The sequence below is a fragment of the Ranitomeya imitator genome, chromosome 10 (genome assembly GCF_032444005.1).
Source record: "Ranitomeya imitator isolate aRanImi1 chromosome 10, aRanImi1.pri, whole genome shotgun sequence".
NCBI lineage: Eukaryota > Metazoa > Chordata > Amphibia > Anura > Dendrobatidae > Ranitomeya > Ranitomeya imitator.
In genome coordinates, this window is record NC_091291.1 from 147,510,913 (window position 1) to 147,530,683 (window position 19,771).

Genomic DNA, 19,771 nt, shown 5'->3' on the forward strand with positions numbered 1-19,771 from the left:
CTTTCTATCACTAAGCCAGTTACTAACCCATTTACACACATTTTCCCCCAGACCAAGCATTCTCATTTTGTGTACCAACCTCTTGTGCGGCACGGTATCAAACGCTTTGGAAAAATCGAGATATACCACGTCCAATGACTCACCGTGGTCCAGTCTATAGCTTACCTCTTCTTAAAAACTGATTAGATTGGTTTGACAGGAGCGATTTCTCATAAACCCATGCTGATATGGAGTTAAACAGTTATTCTCATTGAGATAATCCAGAATAACATCCCTCAGAAACCCTTCAAATATTTTACCAACAATAGAGGTTAGACTTACTGGCCTATAATTTCCAGGTTCACTTTTAGAGCCCTTTTTGAATATTGGCACCACATTTGCTATGCGCCAGTCCTGCGGAACAGACCCTGTCGCTATAGAGTCACTAAAAATAAGAAATAATGGTTTATCTATTACATTACTTAGTTCTCTTAGTACTCGTGGGTGTATGCCATCCGGACCCGGAGATTTATCTATTTTAATCTTATTTAGCCGGTTTCGCACCTCTTCTTGGGTTAGATTGGTGACCCTTAATACAGGGTTTTCATTGTTTCTTGGGATTTCACCTAGCATTTCATTTTCCACCGTGAATACCGTGGAGAAGAAGGTGTTTAATATGTTAGCTTTTTCCTCGTCATCTACAACCATTCTTTCCTCACTATTTTTTAAGGGGCCTACATTTTCAGTTTTTATTCTTTTACTATTGATATAGTTGAAGAACAGTTTGGGATTAGTTTTACTCTCTTTAGCAATGTGCTTCTCTGTTTCCTTTTTGGCAGCTTTAATTAGTTTTTTAGATAAAGTATTTTTCTCCCTATAGTTTTTTAGAGCTTCAATGGTGCCATCCTGCTTTAGTAGTGCAAATGCTTTCTTTTTACTGTTAATTGCCTGTCTTACTTCTTTGTTTAGCCACATTGGGTTTTTCCTATTTCTAGTCCTTTTATTCCCACAAGGTATAAACCGCTTACACTGCCTATTTAGGATGTTCTTAAACATTTCCCATTTATTATCTGTATTCTCATTTCTGAGGATATTGTCCCAGTCTACCAGATTAAGGGCATCTCTAAGCTGTTCAAACTTTGCCTTCCTAAAGTTCAATGTTTTTGTGACTCCCTGACAAGTCCCCCTAGTGAAAGACAGGTGAAACTGCACAATATTGTGGTCGCTATTTCCTAAATGCCCAACCACCTGCAGATTTGTTATTCTGTCAGGTCTATTAGATAGTATTAGGTCTAAAAGTGCTGCTCCTCTGGTTGGATTCTGCACCAATTGTGAAAGATAATTTTTCTTGGTTATTAGCAGAAACCTGTTGCCTTTATGGGTTTCACAGGTTTCTGTTTCCCAGTTAATATCCGGGTAGTTAAAGTCCCCCATAACCAGGACCTCATTATGGGTTGCAGCTTCATCTATCTGCTTTAGAAGTAGACTTTCCATGCTTTCTGTTATATTTGGGGGTTTGTAACAGACCCCAATGAGAATTTTGTTACCATTTTTCCCTCCATGAATTTCAACCCATATGGACTCGACATCCTCATTCCCTTCGCTAATATCCTCCCTTAAAGTGGACTTTAGACAAGACTTTACATAGAGACAAACCCCTCCGCCTCTCCGATTTTTACGATCCTTTCTAAACAGACTGTAACCCTGTAAGTTAACTGCCCAGTCATAGCTTTCATCTAACCATGTCTCGGTTATTCCCACTATGTCAAAGTTACCTGTAGATATTTCTGCTTCTAGTTCTTCCATCTTGTTTGTCAGGCTTCTGGCGTTTGCGAGCATGCAGTTTAGAGGATTTTGTTTTGTTCCAATCTCCTCACTGTGGATTGTTTTAGAAATGTTCTTACCTCCCTTCTGAGTATGTTTTCCTGGGTCGTCTTTGTTCGAGTCTAATGTTTTTCTTCCCGTCCCCTCTTCTTCTAGTTTAACGCCCTCCTGATGAGTGTAGCGAGTCTTCTGGCGAATGTGTGTTTCCCAGGTTTGTTGAGGTGTAGTCCGTCTCTGGCGAGGAGTCCATCATACCAGTAATTCACACCGTGGTCCAGGAATCCAAATCCTTGTTGTCTGCACCATCGTCTTAGCCAGTTGTTTGCATCAAGGATCCTGTTCCATCTCCTGGTGCCATGCCCGTCTACTGGAAGGATAGAAGAAAAAACTACCTGTGCATCCAGTTCCTTTACTTTCTTCCCCAACTCTTCAAAGTCCTTGCAGATTGTCGGTAGGTCCTTCCTTGCCGTGTCATTGGTGCCAACATGTATCAGAAGTAATGGGTGGACGTCCTTGGAGCTGAAGAGCTTTGGTATCCTATCGGTCACATCCTTGATCATCGCACCTGGAAGGCAGCATACTTCTCTTGCGGTTATGTCCGGTCTGCAGATGGCTGCTTCTGTGCCTCTCAGTAGTGAGTCTCCCACCACCACCACTCTTCGTTGCTTCTTGGCTGTACTTTTTGCTGTCACTTGTTGCTGTGTGCCCTTTTTTTTGCTTGCTGGTATTGCTTCATTCTTAGCTGTGCCATCTTCATCCTCTACAAAGATTTGATATCGGTTCTTCAGTTGTGTGGTTGGTGATTTCTCCATGGTCTTCTTGCTTCTTTTGGTCACATGCTTCCACTCATCTGCTTTTGGAGGTTCTCTGACACTTTTTGCACCTTCTGTGACCAGTAGAGATGCTTCTGTTCTGTCTAGAAAGTCTTCATTCTCTTTGATGAGTTTCAAAGTTGCTATTCTTTCTTCCAGACCCCGCACCTTTTCTTCTAAAAGGGCCACTAGTCTACACTTCTGACAGGTGAACTTGGATTCTTCTTCTGGTCGATCTGTGAACATGTAGCACATGCTGCAGCTCACCATGTAGGTTGTCACATCTGCCATGTTGCTCCTAGATCCTGCTGACTTGCTGTGTGTTTTCCTTCTTGTGTAATCTACTCAGCCAAGTTCTCTTGCAATAATGTCCTACAGGCAAAAATTTTGGTGATGCTTTCGAAGCAGCTGGTCCCGGCTGTACCCAACGATCTTCTAGCTTAGGGAGACTTCGCTTACTACCAGGAATCAAATTGATAGCACAATCACAATCCCTATGCGGAGGTAGAGCATCGGACTTGGGCTCTTCAAATACATCCTGATAATCAGACAAGAACTCTGGGACCTCAGAAGGGGTGGATGACGAAATCGACACAAATGGAACATCACCATGTACCCCCTGACAACCCCAGCTGGATACCAACATGGAATTCCAATCCAATACTGGATTATGGGTTTGTAGCCATGGCAACCCCAACACGACCACATCATGCAGATTATGCAACACCAGAAAGCGAATAACTTCCTGATGTGCAGGAGCCATGCACATGGTCAGCTGGGCCCAGTATTGAGGTTTATTCTTGGCCAAAGGTGTAGCATCAATTCCTCTCAATGGAATAGGACACCGCAAAGGCTCCAAGAAAAACCCACAACGTTTAGCATAATCCAAATCCATCAGATTCAGGGCAGCGCCCGAATCCACAAACGCCATGACAGAAAACGACGACAAAGAGCATATCAAGGTAATGGACAGAAGGAATTTGGACTGTACAGTATGTGACAAAACACTCTGGGATCGCCTTTGCTGGGGTCAAAGGACACGTGGTTTGTGCATTGAATCTGAGGCGTACAGCAGGTTTCTGAGCAGGCTGACCTCAGGTCAGATTTATTAACGTGAAAGCAACACAAAAAACAAAACATAAAAATAAACCCTAGCCTGTCCGGCACTTACTAAACAAATACGTTGCTATCTCAACAACTGGGGGGGCTTCTCCCACCCAGCTAACATCATACAGATCTTGAGCAGAGCTCTTCACTCACGTTTGTCTCACACAGGCAGGCAATCTGTGTGCCCCAGGCAGACACTGGAAACACCCAGCTGGTCATCTTTTATTCCTGCAATCATTAACCCATTAGCACCCTGAAGATACTGAGTGGCCTAATTCACATAGGACAAACACCTGGGCGAGATATACCTGCCTCCATCTACCACACCAGCATGAGTCTTACATATCCCCCCCCCTTGCTCAGACCACTCCGGTCGAGCAAGAACACTTTTGAAACAGTGCACTCGGGATAGGGCATCGGCGTTCCCCATCTGCACCCCAGGTCGGTGCTCCACCATAAAAGAGTAAGCCTGCAGGGCAAGGAACCACTTGGTTACCCGACTATTACGGTCCTTGTGGAGGTGCATCCACTTGAGAGGGGCATGGTCTGTGACCAGCCTAAACTTCCTACCAGCCAGGTAATACTTGAGGGAGTCGAGAGCCCATTTAATGGCTAGGCACTCTTTTTCAACCACGGCATACCTCTGCTCATGTACATTCAGTTTCCGACTGAGATAGAGGACCGGGTGTTCGACTCCGTCCCTCACCTGGGAAAGTACAGCTCCGACACCAGTATCAGAGGCATCAGTTTGTACCACAAACTCGCTGCTGAAATCAGGAGTCACTAGTACGGGCTGAGAGCACAAAGCCCGTTTCAGGCTGTGGAAGGCCTCTTCAGCAGCTGAGGTCCATTTTACCATGACGGAACCCTTCCCCTTGGTAAGATCCGTCAAGGGAGTAGCCATGGCTGCAAAATTGGGTATGAACCGGCGATAATAGCCGGCAATCCCCAGGAAAGCCTGCACTTGTTTCTTGTTCACTGGTTGTGGCCAGCCCTGAATTGCCTGTATTTTGTCGATCTGGGGTTTAACCACTCCTCGGCCAATCACGTAGCCCAAGTATCGGGCTTCTTCAAGCCCGATGTGGCATTTCTTGGGGTTTGCCGTTAAACCTGCATCTCGCAGGTCATCAATCACGGCTTGTACCTTCTGGAGATGAGTTTCCCAGTCCATGCTGTAAATTACGATGTCATCCAGGTAGGCAGAAGCGTACTGTCTGTGAGGCCTCAAGACTCGATCCATCAATCTCTGGAACGTTGCGGGAGCTCCGTGAAGTCCAAACGGCATATAGACATACTGGAACAGACCTTCCGGTGTAGCAAATGCCGTCTTCTCTCTGGCCGCCTCAGCCAGAGGAATCTGCCAGTACCCCTTTGTTAAATCCAGGGTCGTAATGTATCGGGCTTTACCAAGCCGGTCGATCAACTCATCGACCCGGGGCATAGGGTACGCATCAAATTTAGAAACTGCATTCAGTTTTCTAAAGTCATTACAAAACCGGATGGAGCCATCCGGTTTAGGTATCAACACAATTGGACTGGACCAGGCGCTGTGTGACTCCTCAATGACTCCTAAGTCCAACATTGCCATCACTTCCCGGGAGACGGCTTCACGGCGGGCTTCCGGAATCCGGTAGGGCTTCACATGAACAGTGACGCCAGGCTCTGTGACAATCTCATGTTTCACCAACTTCGTCCGGCCAGGTTTTTCGGAGAAAAACTGTCGGTTCTGTAACAAAAATTGCTTAACCTCAGATTTTTGTCGTTCTGAGAGAGTCTCAGCAACCTGCACCTCTGGTACAGTAAGTGAACAAACCGGACGGGGCAGATCCGCCGTTAGGGCAGAGCGGTCTTTCCAGGATTTTATCAGATTCACATGATAAATCTGTTCCGGTTTTCTCTTACCCGGCTGGTACACTTTATAGTTCACTTCACCAACTCTTTCTCGGACCTCAAATGGGCCCTGCCATTTCGCCAGGAATTTACTATCCACCGTAGGGATTAGGACCAACACCCTATCGCCGGGTGCAAATGTACGGACCTTAGCGCCTCTATCATAACTTTGCCTCTGGGCTCCCTGGGCCTGTAACATATGGTCCCTAACAATGGGCATGACAGCGGCAATACGATCCTGCATTTGTGTTACATGGTCGATCACCGTTTTAAAGGGAGTGACTTGACCTTCCCAGGTTTCTTTTGCGACGTCCAGCAGTCCCCGGGGACGACGGGCGTACAACAGTTCGAAAGGCGAAAATCCTGTGGAAGACTGGGGAACTTCCCTAATGGCAAACAGCAAATAGGGTAACAAGTAATCCCAGTTCTTCCCATCTTTGTCTATCGCCTTCCGGAGCATCTGTTTTAAGGTTTTGTTGAAGCGCTCAACCAGGCCATCTGTTTGAGGGTGATAGACAGACGTACGCAACGGGTCTATTTGTAAGAGCCTGCAGAGCTCCTTCATTACCCTCGACATAAAGGGAGTCCCCTGGTCGGTGAGTATCTGTTTTGGAATTCCCACCCGACTAAACACTTGTACCAATTCCTTGGCGATCGTCTTGGTAGCTGTGTTACGCAAAGGGACGGCTTCCGGGTAACGAGTGGCATAGTCCACGATGACGAGGATATGTTGGTGCCCACGTGCGGATCGGGGAAGGGGCCCAACCAAATCCATCCCAATTCTCTCAAAAGGGACCCCGATGATAGGAAGGGGTACCAAAGGGCTACGGAACTGAGATTTAGGGGCCGCGATTTGGCACTCTGGACAGGACTCACAATAGTTACGGACATCACAATGTATTCCAGGCCACACAAAACAATGCAATATCCTTTCTGTGGTTTTCTGTACCCCCAGATGTCCCCCCATTATATGTCCGTGGGCCAAATCCAGTACCTTCCGCCGATAAGGTTTGGGTACCACTAACCGTTGCACTGTGTCTTCCCCTTTTTTTTCTACCTGGTAGAGCAAATCATTTTCAAGAACCATATACGGGTACGCTAGCCTAGTGTCAGGTTCTACGGGTACCCCATCTATCATTTTTACATTTTTCCTAGCCGGAGTCAGGGTAGGATCTTTCATTTGCTCGCTGTGGAAGTCATCCACCTGGACTCCCAAATCTGGCAGGCAGGGTGCCGGATGGCTGTCTGCCTCCGCCTCTCGCTGAGGTTCCTCAGTTTCCTCTGTTTCCCCCGCCATGACGGAGAAGGGGTACTGAAGGTTAGATTCACTAACCTCCCCAGCAACATCTTCCTGTGGGGTCTCCTCTAGGGACTCGGGACCTCCAGATGGCATGGGAGAAGATTCACGGGTACAGCTACCGTGAAGGAGTAACTGATTCTCCCACAACTGCCAGAAATAGGGAAAATCCCTGCCCAGGATTACATCATGTAACAATGCGGGAACGAGTCCCACTTTGTGCTGCACTGACCCATAGGGAGTAGAAATCCATATGACCGCTGTTAAGTACGAGCGGGTGTCACCATGCACACACGTCACAGAAAACTTGTCAGACGGACCAGACGGAAGTGCCACCAGACTAGCTTTCACCAGAGTCACCACACTTCCAGAGTCTAGTAATGCCACAACATTTTTCCCATCAACAGATAATTCACACAGGTGTTTCACTGTATCATTTTGACCCGCATTCACACTCACTAGCTGTGTAACCAAAGACATGCGTTTTCTAGAGTCTATAACGTCGCACTGCATGGGTTCAGCGGTAACAGGACAGTTCGCAGAAACATGACCCTTCTCATGGCAGCGGAAACACCTAACAGGTCCCCTACTGAGACCACCGTCCAATACTCTTGGTCTCGGAGTGCGAGCAGTCCCGGACTCCTCCCCCACAGTTTTAAGCGATTTTCCTTCACCCGTGGTCCCTGGAACAGTCTTACCGGTTCCACGAGGAGGAGGCACAGTCCGGGGTTTGGCGGTGTCGTCGGGAAGTCCTTCTGCCACGGAATAACGCTCGACCAACTCCACAAGTTGATCCGCTGTCGTGGGATTTCCTTGGCTTACCCACCTTTTCAGCGCTGGGGGTAGTACTCTCAGGTACTTGTCCAGGACAACCCGCTGGATTATTTCGGGTATTGTCAGTACCTCGGGTTGCAGCCATTTCTTTGTCAAGTAGATCAGGTCGAACATCTGAGACCGCGCTGGTTTATCTTGCTGGTATGTCCACTGATGTACCCTCTGTGCACGGACAGCCGTCGTCACACCCAGCCGGGCCAGGATCTCAGCTTTCAGCTTCTCAAAGTCCTGAGCGACCTCCGGGTCCAAATCATGGTAAGCTTTTTGGGCCTCGCCGGAGAGAAACGGGGCAATCAAATCGGCCCATCGTGCCTTCGGCCACTTCTCTCTCAATGCCGTCCGCTCAAAAGTTGTCAGATATGCCTCAACGTCATCTTCTGCAGTCAGCTTTTGCCAGTATCGACTCACATGGATCCTTCTGGACTCTGCTTCCGGGTCAGCGTCAGGCATACTCACCAGGCGCTGCGCCACCTGTTGGAGAAGTTGGCGGTCTGCAACCGTCATGTCCAGTAACTCCTTCAGCTGTGCGGCCATCAAGCGATTAGCTTCGTGCTGTGCGGCAGTGGCCTGCTGCTGTACGGCAGTGGACTGTACTAAGGCTTTCACCACGTCTTCCATGCTGTCGCCTGTGCCACGGTATGCCCGCGTTCTCCACCACAATGTGACAAAACACTCTGGGATCGCCTTTGCTGGGGTCAAAGGACACGTGGTTTGTGCATTGAATCTGAGGCGTACAGCAGGTTTCTGAGCAGGCTGACCTCAGGTCAGATTTATTAACGTGAAAGCAACACAAAAAACAAAACATAAAAATAAACCCTAGCCTGTCCGGCACTTACTAAACAAATACGTTGCTATCTCAACAACTGGGGGGGCTTCTCCCACCCAGCTAACATCATACAGATCTTGAGCAGAGCTCTTCACTCACGTTTGTCTCACACAGGCAGGCAATCTGTGTGCCCCAGGCAGACACTGGAAACACCCAGCTGGTCATCTTTTATTCCTGCAATCATTAACCCATTAGCACCCTGAAGATACTGAGTGGCCTAATTCACATAGGACAAACACCTGGGCGAGATATACCTGCCTCCATCTACCACACCAGCATGAGTCTTACAAGTACCAATGACGGCAGACCTAGCGGACCGCTTAGGACAATCAGAAATAGCATGAGTGTAATCACCACAGTAGAAACACAGACCATTCAGACGTCTGTATTCCTGCCGTTCAACTCTAGTCATAGTCCTATCGCACTGCATAGGCTCAGGTTTAACCTCAGGCAGTACCGCCAAATGGTGCACAGATTTACGCTCGCGCAAGCGTCGACCGATCTGAATGGCCAAAGACAAAGACTCATTCAAACCAGCAGGCATAGGAAATCCCACCATGACATCCTTAAGAGCCACAGAGAGACCCTTTCTGAACAAAGCTGCCAGCGCAGATTCATTCCACTGAGTGAGTACTGACCATTTCCTAAATTTCTGACAATATACTTCTATATCATCCTGACCCTGGCACAAAGCCAGCAAATTTTTCTCAGCCTGATCCACTGAATTAGGCTCATCGTACAGCAATCCGAGCGCCAGGAAAAACGCATCGACACTACTCAATGCAGGGTCTCCTGGCGCAAGAGAAAATGCCCAGTCTTGAGGGTCGCCGCGCAAAAAAGAAATAATAATCAAAACCTGTTGAATAGGATTACCAGAAGAATGAGGTTTCAAGGCCAGAAATAGCTTACAATTATTTTTGAAACTTGGAAACTTAGTTCTATCTCCAAAAAAACAAATCAGGAATAGGAATTCTTGGTTCTAACATAGATTTCTGATCAATAGTATCTTGAATTTTTTGTACATTTATAACGAGATTATCCATTGAAGAGCACAGACCCTGAAAATCCATGTCCACACCTGTGTCCAGAATCACCCAAATGTCTAGGGGAAAAAAAAAAGTGAACACAGAGCAGAAAGAAAAAAAAAATGATGTCAGAACTTTTTCTTTCCCTCTATTGAGAATCATTAGTAAGGCTCCTTGTACTGTTATGTTTGCTAATGACAGGTGTTATGAAGGCAATCCAGAAACACAGTGTGCTTAGCGATCAGAGCGCACACAGTGATCTGACAAATACCCAAAAATACAAGAACGAGCTCTGAGACGTGGAAACTCTGTAGACTGCACACCTGATCCTATCCTAAACACAACTAAAAGCGGCTGTGGATTGCGCCTAACAACTACCTAGGCAACTCGGCACAGCCTAAGAAACTAGCTAGCCTGAAGATAGAAAAATAGGCCTGACCTGCCCCAGAAAGATTCCCCAAAGGAAAAGGCAGCCCCCCACATATAATGACTGTGAGTAAGATGAAAAGACAAAACGTAGGGATGAAATAGATTCAGCAAAGTGGGGCCCGATATTCTAGGACAGAGCGAGGACAGTAAAGCGAACTTTGCAGTCTACAAAAAACCCTAAAGCAAAACCACGCAAAGGGGGCAAAAAAAACCCACCGTGCCGAACTAACGGCACGGCGGTACACCCTTTGCGTCTCAGAGCTTCCAGCAAACCGAAAGACAAGCTGGACAGAAAAAAAGCAACAAAAAAGCAAAAAGCACTTAGCTATACAGAGCAGCAGGTCACAGGAACAGTCAGGAGAAGCTCAGATCCAACACTGAAACATTGACAAGGAGCAAGGATAGCAGCATCAGGCGGAGTTAAGTAATGAAGCAGTTAACGAGCTCAACAGAACACCTGAGGGAGGAAGCTCAGAAGCTGCAGTACCACTTGTGACCATAGGAGTGAATTCAGCCACAGAATTCACAACAGATCTGGATAAGTTGGAAACTTGGGCTGAAAGGTGGCAGATGAGGTTTAACAATGATAAATGTAAGGTTATACACATGGGAAGAAGGAATCAATATCACCATTACACACTGAACGGGAAACCACTGGGTAAATCTGACAGGGAGAAGGACTTGGGGATCCTAGTTAATGATAAACTTACCTGGAGCAGCCAGTGCCAGGCAGCAGCTGCCAAGGCAAACAGGATCATGGGGTGCATTAAAAGAGGTCTGGATACACATGATGAGAGCATTATACTGCCTCTGTACAAATCCCTAGTTAGACCGCACATGGAGTACTGTGTCCAGTTTTGGGCACCGGTGCTCAGGAAGGATATAATGGAACTAGAGAGAGTACAAAGGAGGGCAACAAAATTAATAAGGGGGATGGGAGAACTACAATACCCAGATAGATTAGCGAAATTAGGATTATTTAGTCTAGAAAAAAGACGACTGAGGGGCGATCTAATAACCATGTATAAGTATATAAGGGGACAATACAAATATCTCGCTGAGGATCTGTTTATACCAAGGAAGGTGACGGGCACAAGGGGGCATTCTTTGCGTCTGGAGGAGAGAAGGTTTTTCCACCAACATAGAAGAGGATTCTTTACTGTTAGGGCAGTGAGAATCTGGAATTGCTTGCCTGAGGAGGTGGTGATGGCGAACTCAGTCGAGGGGTTCAAGAGAGGCCTGGATGTCTTCCTGGAGCAGAACAATATTGTATCATACAATTAGGTTCTGTAGAAGGACGTAGATCTGGGGATTTATTATGATGGAATATAGGCTGAACTGGATGGACAAATGTCTTTTTTCGGCCTTACTATGTTACTATGATCCTGAGTTACATCGTGTATTATACTCCAGAGCTGCACTCACTATTCTGCTGGTGCAGTCACTGTGTACATACATTACATTACTCATCCTGAGTTACATCCTGTATTATACCCCAGAGCTGCACTCACTATTCTGCTGGTGCAGTCACTGTGTACATACATTACTGATCCTGAGTTACATCGTGTATTATACTCCAGAGCTGCACTCACTATTCTGCTGGTGCAGTCACTGTGTACATACATTACATTACTGATCCTGAGTTACATCATGTATTATACCCCAGAGCTGCACTCACTATTCTGCTGGTGCAGTCACTGTGTACATACATTACTGATCCTGAGTTACATCGTGCATTATACTCCAGAGCTGCACTCACTATTCTGCTGGTGCAGTCACTGTGTACATACATTACATTACTGATCCTGAGTTACATCCTGTATTATACCCCAGAGCTGCACTCACTATTCTGCTGGTGCAGTCACTGTGTACATACATTACTGATCCTGAGTTACATCGTGTATTATACTCCAGAGCTGCACTCACTATTCTGCTGGTGCAGTCACTGTGTACATACATTACATTACTGATCCTGAGTTACATCCTGTATTATACCCCAGAGCTGCACTCACTATTCTGCTGGTGCAGTCACTGTGTACATACATTACTGATCCTGAGTTACCTCGTGTATTATACTCCAGAGCTGCACTCACTATTCTGCTGGTGCAGTCACTGTGTACATACATTACATTACTGATCCTGAGTTACCTCCTGTATTATACCACCAGAGCTGCACTCACTATTCTGCTGGTGCAGTCACTGTGTACATACATTACATTACTGATCCTGAGTTACATCCTGTATTATACCCCAGAGCTGCACTCACTATTCTGCTGGTGCAGTCACTGTGTACATACATTACTGATCCTGAGTTACATCGTGAATTATACTCCAGAGCTGCACTCACTATTCTGCTGGTGCAGTCACTGTGTACATACATTACTGATCCTGAGTTACATCCTGTATTATACCCCAGAGCTGCACTCACTATTCTGCTGGTGCAGTCACTGTGTACATACATTACTGATCCTGAGTTACCTCGTGTATTATACTCCAGAGCTGCACTCACTATTCTGCTGGTGCAGTCACTGTGTACATACATTACTGATCCTGAGTTACATCCTGTATTATACTCCAGAGCTGCACTCACTATTCTGCTGGTGCAGTCACTGTGTACATACATTACATTACTGATCCTGAATTACCTCCTGTATTATACTCCAGAGCTGCACTCACTATTCTGCTGGTGCAGTCACTGTGTACATACATTACTGATCCTGAGTTACATCCTGTATTATACTCCAGAGCTGCACTCACTATTCTGCTGCTGCAGTCACTGTGTACATACATTACATTACTGACCCCGAGTTACCTCCTGTATTATACCCCAGAGCTGCACTCACTATTCTGCTGGTGCAGTCACTATGTACATACATTACTGACCCCGAGTTACCTTCTGCATTATACCCCAGAGCTGCACTCACTATTCTGCTGGTGCAGTCACTGTGTACATACATTACATATCCTGAGTTACATCTTGTATTATACCCCAGAGCTGCACTCACTATTCTGCTGGTGCAGTCACTGTGTACATACATTACATTACTGATCCTGAGTTACATCCTGTATTATACTCCAGAGCTGCACTCACTATTCTGCTGGTGCAGTCACTGTGTACATACATTACATTACTGATCCTGAGTTATATCCTGTATTATACCCCAGAGCTGCACTCACTATTCTGCTGGTACAGTCACTGTGTACATACATTACTGATCCTGAGTTACATCTTGTATTATACCCCAGAGCTGCACTCACTATTCTGCTGGTGCAGTCACTGTGTACATACATTACATATCCTGAATTACCTCCTGTATTATACTCCAGAGCTGCACTCACTATTCTGCTGGTGCAGTCACTGTGTACATACATTACTGATCCTGAGTTACATCCTGTATTATACTCCAGAGCTGCACTCACTATTCTGCTGGTGCAGTCACTGTGTACATACATTACTGATCCTGAGTTACATCGTGTATTATACTCCAGAGCTGCACTCACTATTCTGCTGGTGCAGTCACTGTGTACATACATTACATTACTGATCCTAAGTTACCTCCTGTATTATACCCCAGAGCTGCACTCACTATTCTGCTGGTGCAGTCACTGTGTAACATAGTAACATAGTTAGTAAGGCCGAAAAAAGACATTTGTCCATCCAGTTCAGCCTATATTCCATCAAAATAAATCCCCAGATCTACGTCCTTCTACAGAACCTAATAATTGTATGATACAATATTGTTCTGCTCCAGGAAGACATCCAGGCCTCTCTTGAACCCCTCGACTGAGTTCGCCATCACCACCTCCTCAGGCAAGCAATTCCAGATTCTCACTGCCCTAACAGTAAAGAATCCTCTTCTATGTTGGTGGAAAAACCTTCTCTCCTCCAGACGCAAAGAATGCCCCCTTGTGCCCGTCACCTTCCTTGGTATAAACAGATCCTCAGCGAGATATTTGTATTGTCCCCTTATATACTTATACATGGTTATTAGATCGCCCCTCAGTCGTCTTTTTTCTAGACTAAATAATCCTAATTTCGCTAATCTATCTGGGTATTGTAGTTCTCCCATCCCCTTTATTAATTTTGTTGCCCTCCTTTGTACTCTCTCTAGTTCCATTATATCCTTCCTGAGCACTGGTGCCCAAAACTGGACACAGTACTCCATGTGCGGTCTAACTAGGGATTTGTACAGAGGCAGTATAATGCTCTCATAATGTGTATCCAGACCTCTTTTAATGCACCCCATGATCCTGTTTGCCTTGGCAGCTGCTGCCTGGCACTGGCTGCTCCAGGTAAGTTTATCATTAACTAGGATCCCCAAGTCCTTCTCCCTGTCAGATTTACCCAGTGGTTTCCCGTTCAGTGTGTAATGGTGATATTGATTCCCTCTTCCCATGTGTATAACCTTACATTTATCATTGTTAAACCTCATCTGCCACCTTTCAGCCCAAGTTTCCAACTTATCCAGATCCATCTGTAGCAGAATACTATCTTCTCTTGTATTAACTGCTTTACATAGTTTTGTATCATCTGCAAATATCGATATTTTACTGTGTAAACCTTCTACCAGATCATTAATGAATATGTTGAAGAGAACAGGTCCCAATACTGACCCCTGCGGTACCCCACTGGTCACAGCGACCCAGTTAGAGACTATACCATTTATAGTGTACATACATTACTGATCATGAGCTATACCCTGTATTATACTCCAGAGCTGCACTCACTATTCTGCTGGTGCAGTCACTGTGTACATACATTACATTACTGATCCCGAGTTACAACCTGTATTATACTCCAGAGCTGCACTCACTATTCTGCTGGTGCAGTCACTGTGTACATACATTACATTACTGATCCTGCGTTACATCCTGTATTATACTCCAGAGCTGCACTCACTATTTTGCTGGTGCAGTCACTGTGTACATACATTACATTACTGATCCCGAGTTACAACCTGTATTATACTCCAGAGCTGCACTCACTATTCTGCTGGTGCAGTCACTGTGTACATACATTACAGTACTGATTCTGAGTTACATCCTGTATTATACTCCAGAGCTGCACTCACTATTCTGCTGGTGCAGTCACTGTGTACATACATTACATTACTGATCCTGAGTTACATCCTGTATTATACTCCAGAGCTGCACTCACTATTCTGCTGGTGCAGTCACTGTGTACATACATTACATTACTGATCCTGAGTTACTTCCTGTATTATACCCCAGAGCTGCACTCACTATTCTGCTGGTGCAGTCACTGTGTACATATATTACATTACTGATCCTGAGTTACATCCTGTATTATACCCCAGAGCTGCACTCACTATTCTGCTGGTGCAGTCACTGTGTACATACATTACTCATCCTGAGTTACTTCCTGTATTATACCCCAGAGCTGCACTCACTATTCTGCTGGTGCAGTCACTGTGTACATACATTACTGATCCTGAGTTACATCCTGTATTATACTCCAGAGCTGCACTCACTATTCTGCTGGTGCAGTCACTGTGTACATACATTACATTACTGATCCTGAGTTACATCCTGTATTATACTCCAGAGCTGCACTCACTATTCTGCTGGTGCAGTCACTGTGTACATACATTACATTACTCATCCTGAGTTACTTCCTGTATTATACCCCAGAGCTGCACTCACTATTCTGCTGGTGCAGTCACTGTGTACATACATTACTGATCCTGAGTTACATCCTGTATTATACTCCAGAGCTGCACTCACTATTCTGCTGGTGCAGTCACTGTGTACATACATTACATTACTGATCCTGAGTTACATCCTGTATTATACCCCAGAGCTGCACTCACTATTCTGCTGGTGCAGTCACTGTGTACATACATTACATTACTGAGCCAGAGTTACATCCTGTATTATACTCCAGAGCTGCACTCACTATTCTGCTGGTGCAGTCACTGTGTACATACATTACATTACTGATCCTGAGTTACATCCTGTATTATACTCCAGAGCTGCACTCACTATTCTGCCGGTGCAGTCACTGTGTACATACATTACATTACTGATCCTGAGTTACATCCTGTATTATACTCCAGAGCTGCACTCACTATTCTGCCGGTACACTCGCTATTCCGCCGGCGCACTCATTCTGTACATTACACCAGTGAGGCCGCAGTAGCGTCCGGAGCTGCGCTCTGTGCTGCCTCATGACCGCCGGTACCGCGGGGCAGCGCACAGGTCACACGTTCCGCCGGTACCGCGGGGCTGCGCACAGGGCACACGTTCCGCCGGTACCGCGGGGCAGCGCACAGGTCACACGTTCCGCCGGTACCGCGGGGCAGCGCACAGGTCACACGTTCCGCCGGTACCGCGGGGCTGCGCACAGGGCACACGTTCCGCCGGTACCGCGGGGCAGCGCACAGGTCACACGTTCCGCCGGTACCGCGGGGCTGCGCACAGGGCACACGTTCCGCCGGTACCGCGGGGCTGCGCACAGGTCACACGTTCCGCCGGTACCGCGGGGCAGCGCACAGGTCACACGTTCCGCCGGTACCGCGGGGCTGCGCACAGGGCACACGTTCCGCCGGTACCGCGGGGCAGCGCACAGGTCACACGTTCCGCCGGTACCGCGGGGCTGCACACAGGGCACACGTTCCGCCGGTACCGCGGGGCAGCGCACAGGGCACACGTTCCGCCGGTACCGCGGGGCTGCGCACAGGTCACACGTTCCGCCGGTACCGCGGGGCTGCGCACAGGGCACACGTTCCGCCGGTACCGCGGGGCAGCGCACAGGTCACACGTTCCGCCGGTACCGCGGGGCTGCGCACAGGTCACACGTTCCGCCGGTACCGCGGGGCTGCGCACAGGGCACACGTTCCGCCGGTACCGCGGGGCAGCGCACAGGTCACACGTTCCGCCGGTACCGCGGGGCTGCGCACAGGGCACACGTTCCGCCGGTACCGCGGGGCTGCGCACAGGGCACACGTTCCGCCGGTACCGCGGGGCTGCGCACAGGGCACACGTTCCGCCGGTACCGCGGGGCTGCGCACAGGGCACACGTTCCGCCGGTACCGCGGGGCTGCGCACAGGGCACACGTTCCGCCGGTACCGCAGGGCAGCGCACACGTTCCGCCGGTAGTCGGACGTTACTCGCTGCGCCGCCGCCGCTGACAGGTGAATTGGCGGGAAGGCTGCTGCTGCGCGCGGTGAGGCAGCGGTCAGCCCCATCCTGGTGACTGGGGGGGACCCAGAGGGTCCGGAGCGGCCGCCGCCCGCACTGCTCCTCCAGCCCCGGTGTGACCGCTCCGCTCTCCCCCGCCCGTCTCCGGCCTGTCGGCCTCAGAGCTGCCCCGCCTCAGCCGCGCCGCCGCCCGCTCCCGGCGCCGCCGTCTCCCGCAGCTCCCCCCGGCCGGTGCGGGGAATGCGGCGTCCCATCAGCTCTGAGGGGGCGGGGGGTGGACTGTACCACCGTGCGCTGTGCGGCGGGGCGGTCTCGGGTGACAGGCCTCCTGCTCTCCGCACCGCGGCCGCCCCGTCCGCTCCAGCGACACCCGCCACGGCCAGCAGTCACCCCCGCACTGGGGCCCGGGCGCTCACAGCCCCGGGGGACCGGGAAGAGAAGCTGTGGCGCCATCTTGGGTGGGACTAAAACGACAACAACCCCGGCTCCAGCCCACAGCACAGAGCGGGACGAGGACGAAACCAACAAGCGGTGCCCGGTGTCCGCCGGCCTACCTCGGGCAGTGTGAGGCCCCGGCGCCCGCGCCTCGCCGCTCCGCCCGATCATTTCCTCACATAAATGAAAATTGCCCACCCGTCCTCACCTCAGAATGGTAGCTGCAGCGATGGCGGCTCTCCCGGCATTAGCATAATCTGCCTAGCAACCGCCGAACGGGGACTGCTGATTGGTGCCTTCATGCTCCGGCTGTAACCGCACTTCTCTGATATACAGCGGCTCATGGACCCCCGGGGAAGCCCCAGAGCCGCCGCCGGCATCGTGATAGGCACCTGGGCAGCGGGGGGACCGGGGGTGCACCGAACATCTCCACATAACCCGCACCGCCGTGGGACCGCGCGGCGACCAATCAGAGGGGGCGACACTCCATGGACAGAAGAGCGGCAGACGGCGCCCCCAGAGGCGGAGAGGAGAACTGCAGTGCTGAGGAGAAGGGCCACATAGGGGGGCGAGGGGCCACATAGGGGGGCGAGGGGCCACATAGGAGGGCTGGGGGGCCACATAGGGGGGCTGGGGGCCACATAGGGGGGCTGCAGAAAAGGAGAGGGGCCAAATAGGAGGGCTGGGGGGCCACATAGGAGGGCTATGGGCCACATAGGAGGGCGAGGGGCCACATTGGGGGGCTGGGGGCCACATAGGGGGGCTGCAGAAAAGGAGAGGGGCCAAATAGGAGGGCTGGGGGGCCACATAGGAGGGCTAGGGGCCACATAGGAGGGCGAGGGGCCACATTGGGGGGCTGGGGGCCACATAGGAGGGCTGGGGGGCCACATAGGAGGGCTGGGGGCCACATAGGAGGGCTGGGGGCCACATAGGGGGGCTGCAGAAAAGGAGAGGGGCCAAATAGGAGGGCTGGGGGGCCACATAGGAGGGCTAGGGGCCACATAGGAGGGCGAGGGGCCACATTGGGGGGCTGGGGGCCACATAGGAGGGCTGGGGGCCACATAGGGGGGCTGCAGAAAAGGAGAGGGGCCAAATAGGAGGGCTGGGGGCCACATAGGAGGGCTAGGGGCCACATAGGAGGGCTAGGGGCCACATAGGAGGGCTGGGGGCCACATAGGAGGGCTGGGGGCCACATTGGGGGGCTGGGAGCCACATAGGGGGGCTGCAGAGAAGGAGAGGGGCCAAATAGGAGGGCTGGGGGGCCACATAGGAGGGCTGGGGGCCACATAGGGGGGCTGCAGAAAAGGAGAGGGGCCAAATAGGAGGGCTAGGGGCCACATAGGGGGGCTGCAGAAAAGGAGAGGGGCCAAATAGGAGGGCTGGGGGCCACATAGGGGGGCTGGGGGCCACATAGGGGGGCTGCAGAAAAGGAGAGGGGCCAAATAGGAGGGCTAGGGGCCACATAGGAGGGCTGGGGGGCCACATAGGAGGGCTGGGGGCCACATAGGGGGGCTGCAGAAAAGGAGAGGGGCCAAATAGGAGGGCTAGGGGTCACATAGGGGGGCTGCAGAAAAGGAGAGGGGCCAAATAGGAGGGCGAGGGGCCACATAGGAGGGCTGGGGGCCACATAGGGGGGCTGGGGGCCACATAGGGGGGCGAGGGGCCACATAGGGGGGCTGGGGGCCACATAGGAGGGCGAGGGGCCACATAGGAGGGCTGGGGGCCACATAGGGGGGCTGGGGGCCACATAGGAGGGCTGGGGGCCACATAGGAGGGCGAGGGGCCACATAGGGGGGCTGGGGGCCACATAGGAGGGCGAGGGGCCACATAAGGGGGCTGGGGGCCACATAGGAGGTCGAGGGGCCACATAGGGGGGCTGGGGGCCACATAGGAGGGCTGGGGGCCACATAGGAGGGCTGGGGGCCAAATAGGAGGGTGAGGGGCCACATAGGGGGGCTGGGGGGCCAAATAGGAGGGCGAGGGGCCACATAGGAGGGCTGGGGGGCCACATAGGAGGGCGAGGGGCCACATAGGGGGGCTGGGGGCCACATAGGGGGGCTGGGGGCCACATAGGAGGGCAAGGGGCCACATAGGGGGGCTGGGGGCCACATAGGAGGGCGAGGGGCCACATAGGGGGGCTGGGGGACACAT

General features: G+C 50.2%; 1 protein-coding gene across 5 annotated transcripts in view; it reads right to left on the reverse strand.

The window, feature by feature from the left end:
* The window catches only part of PRDM10 (PR/SET domain 10), a 126,581-nt gene extending 108,494 nt beyond the window's left edge, over positions 1-18,087 (reverse strand). For 2 of the 5 annotated variants that reach the window (XM_069741838.1, XM_069741835.1), the window contains exon 1: positions 17,829-17,962. The gene's annotated coding sequence lies outside the window, so the exon portion shown is untranslated. The other 3 variants (XM_069741837.1, XM_069741839.1, XM_069741836.1) reach the window with 3 other exon arrangements.
* Positions 18,088-19,771: the final 1,684 nt, after the last annotated feature.